The following is a 4,294-nucleotide window of genomic DNA, read 5'->3' on the forward strand; positions in this document are numbered from 1 at the left end:
GCTTGTTCTTGTAGTAACAGTCGGTCTGCCTATGTTGTTTTATATTTTTCCTATAGGTCTTTCTTTCGAGAAGAATCTTCTGTTCTTCTTGGTTAATACTGGTCTGTCCCCAGTATGTTCCATGAGGAACCAGAGCCTATGTGTACATTTACTACTCTGTCCCTGGCTCTTGACGGATGAATATGCTGGACAGCAGGAATGTTGTCACAAGAAATCCAAGCTGAGAAGAGACACGGATTAAGCACTGGAAGGATTTACTGTCTATGAAGACAGATAATGACAGGGACATCAGTAAGGCAGGTAACATCACAGGAAATACTTAGAGAGGAAGTCACGGAGAGCAGAGACGCTGTGCAGACAGAGTATCACACTGAACATTGGAGAATGAGGGAAACATAAGCAACCCCCCCCCAATCTGGGAGAGTACAGGACAGATGTGGAAAGGATGTGTGGGTGCACTTCACTTGGGCATGGGGTACGTGGAGACAAGAGGGAGAACTAAGGTTGGTAAGGAAAGGGGAGGCCAGATTTTAAAGAAGCTCATTTGACGGTCCAAGGAATCTGGGCTGTTTCTGAAAGCAAAGGTACCCATTACCAACTAATCAATTCTTCCTCTTAGGGGCAGAACTGCCCCATAAGGGAAAACTGACTGGCACATCTTTCTCCTGTGCCACATCTGGTAGGTTCAAACCTCCAAATTTTTGGTTAGCAGCCAAGTGCTTTTCCACCGCATCACCAGGGGTCCTTTGAAGACAGTGGTAGGTAATAACAGTTATGGATTGAATTACGTTCCCCAAAAATATGTGTTGTAAATCCTAACTTCTTTGCCTGTGGTACAGTCCTCTGTGGGAATGGGATCTCGTTGTTATATCAATGGGACAAGATTAATGCGGTTGTATCTTGAGTTTCCACCACTTAGTGTGTTAGCGTGCAGTGGTGGCTTGTGTGTTGCTGTGATGGCAGAGGCTGTACCACTGGTATTTCAGATCTCACCAGGGCCACCCATAGTGGACAGGTTCTAGTGGAGCTTTCAGACAAAGGAAGACAAGGCAGAAGGAAGAGACAAGCCACTTCTGAAAAATTAGCCACCGAGAACATGAAGAGCAGTGGAACATTAATTAGCGTCAGGAAATGAGTCCCTCAGTTGGAAGGCACACAGAATAACTACTGAGGGAGAGCTGCCGCCCTAAAACAGAGCTGGCCTTAATGATGAGGATGCAGTAAGGTTATCAGGTCCTTCATTTGCTGATGTGACATGAGAAGAAACAGCTGCAAATGTTAATTAATCATCGGAAAATGGCATCTATGAATGGACTTTGAAAGAATGATAGCCCAAGTATTAATAAACTGAAGTGCACTGGTATTGGCTGTTTTGAATCAGATAATCATGTGGTCTGCTATACTGGGGAAGGACCTCTGGTAGCATAGTGGTTACGAATCAAGCTACTATTCTCACAGTCAGCAGTTCGAAACTACCAGCTGTCCCGCAGGAGAAAGATGAGGCTTTCTGCTCCCATAAAGATGTACAGCCTTGGAAACCCTGTTCAGGCAATCCAAATCCTATACACCGACTCCATAGCACTTAACAACAACACACATAAATCTATATGTAAAGCAAATATGTCAAATATTAATTATTGAATCTAGGTGTTAAATATAGAGATTTTAATTGTGCTATTATTTCTACTTTTGAATTTTTTTAAAATGGGTTTTAAATGGCTAAGTTGGTGTTTGGCACTGTAGGATAAAGCACTGGACTGTAAGCTTGGTTAGAACCTCAAGGTCAGTAGATCAAACCCACGAGCCACTTCTCAGAAATCCTCTATAGGGCCTCTGTGACTCTAACAGTCAGAACCAACTCAACGGCACTTAACAACAATATAACAGAACTACTACTTTTTATCAAACAACAATTTATTTTCTTCATTTGTTGTTTAGTACAGGATTTCCAAAAGCAGTTGGTGGGTTTGAAATGCCAACTTTGGGGTTAGCAATCCAGTAGTTATCCTATAGTGCCATTATTGTTGTTGGTAAATGCCGGAGAGTTGGTTCTGACTCATAGTGACCCTGTATAGGGTTGGAAACCGGCATACTTGCAGTTAACAGTGCGGTGCGTATCTTTCTCCCATGGAGCAGCTGGTGGGCATGAAACGCATACCTCATGGTTCACAGGCCAGTGCTTCTTGGATGGAACCACTGTGCCCTTCAGATATGTGTGTAAGTGCATTCAAATGTATCTAGCACAGTACTTTTTCTTGGTCGATTCTTTTCTTCCTTCTTTTTCTTTTTGGCTATAGCATCTTAAAGAAATCACAGGAGAAAAAGAAGAAGAAAGAAAGAAATCACAGGCACCGTGAGTCTTCACTCGTAAATACTTTGGCACATTGCTCCAGATTTTGAAGACATTTTCCTTCATAGTTACTACACCACTAATATACACCAAACAAAGGTCCCTGGGAGGTGCAAGTCTCTGCTTGCCTACTAACCTAAAGGTTAACAGTTTGAACCTCCCAGCAGCACCACAGAAGACCAGACAATCTGCTTCATAGAGATTACAGCCAAGAAAACCCGGTACCGCTCTCCTACTGTGTAACACCTGGGATCGCCACGAGATGGAATTAATGCAACAGCAACAGGTATACCAGACAAACAGAAGAGCTGCCTAACATGCTCTCATAAATATCAGCCCATTTTCAGATGTCCCAATTGAGCTTCTTTTAAGCTTCTTTTCAGAACCAGAGCCTTGACTCTTATATCTTGGCTGTATCTTGAAAGTTTCTTTTACTCTCAAGCGATCACTCCTGGCCCCTTGTTTTTAAATATAAACACTGACGTTTTCCTCTTTAAACTTTATTCCATATCTTCTGCAACACCAGATATCTTATACAATGCCTCACATTCTTATTTTATCTGATTTGTTTCCATGGGAGTGTCTCAAGACCCTGTATTTTGGACTCTAGATCTGAAGAATTGATTAGATTCAGGTTTGCCATTTTTGTCAAGGAAACTTCAGAGCGAAGCTACAGAACACCAGGGACCTCATAAAAGTCAGGTTGTCCTAAGGTTAGCGATATTACTTTTTGATAACTCGGTTAAGGTGCAAGGCAGCCAGAAATCACCGTTGTAAAAGTATTTTTCTCCTTCCGTAACCTGAGTTATGTGTTTGGCAACAAAACATACATTTTGTAGCCTCTGTATACGATTTATAAAACACTTTCAATTTAAAAAATGGGCAGAGGGCATGAATAGAGACTTCTCCAAAGAAGACATTAAGACAGCCAACAAATACCTGAAGAGGTGCTCACCATCATTAACCGTGTGAAAAACCCACCCGCCACCACTGAATCGGTTCTGACTCAGACCATCACACAGGACAGATGTAAATCTTTGTGGGGTCAGACAGCCTCATCGCCCACCCACATCACAAGCAATTGCTGTTGTTATTGTCAAGTTGGTTCCGACACTTAGCAACCCTATAGAGGGTTTCCAAGAGTGAGCGGTGAGTTTGAAGCACCAGCCTTGTGGTTCAGACTGACCTTGAAGTCCAGTGCTTATCCTATGATGTCACACCATGACTCCATCACTAGTCATTGTTGTTGTTGTTTGTTGTTAAGTTGGTTCCAACTCATAGCAATCCTGTATAGGATTTCCAAAGAGCCATTGTTCTTGTTAAGTGCTATCGAGCTGGTTCCAACTCATAGCAATCCTGTATAGGATTTCCAAAGAGCCATTGTTGTTCTTGTTAAGTGCTATCGAGCTGGTTCCAACTCATGGTAACCCTGTATATGGTTTCCAATGAGCGGCTGGTGAGCTTGAATCACTGACCTTGTGGTTCAAACAGACCTTGCAGTCCAGCACATTAACCTACAGCGCCACACCAGGACTCTGAAGAGCCATTGTTATTGTTGTTGTTAAGTGCTGTCGAGTTGATTCTGACCCATAGCGACCCTATATAGGGTTTCCAAGGAGCAGTTGGTGAGCTTAAACCACCGACCTTAGAGAGATACAAATCAAAACACCTGCAGTGATAGCAATGATAATTCCCCAGCATCCTCCTTTCTCCAGAAACAACAACAACAAACAAAAGGTGTCAAAGGTGTTGGTGAGTTTGTAAAATGTACAACCATTGTGGAAAATGGTACAGCGCTTCCTTAAAATGTTAGAAATAGAAATACCATAGCATCCAGAAATCCCCACTACTAAGTATATTTCCTATGGAAATAAGAGCAGTGGATATATGCACACCCATGTTCATGGCAGCACTACTGACAAGAGCCAAAAAAGACAGGGGAAA

This window comes from Chrysochloris asiatica, unplaced genomic scaffold (genome assembly GCF_000296735.1).
Source record: "Chrysochloris asiatica unplaced genomic scaffold, ChrAsi1.0 scaffold00381, whole genome shotgun sequence".
Taxonomy (NCBI): domain Eukaryota; kingdom Metazoa; phylum Chordata; class Mammalia; order Afrosoricida; family Chrysochloridae; genus Chrysochloris; species Chrysochloris asiatica.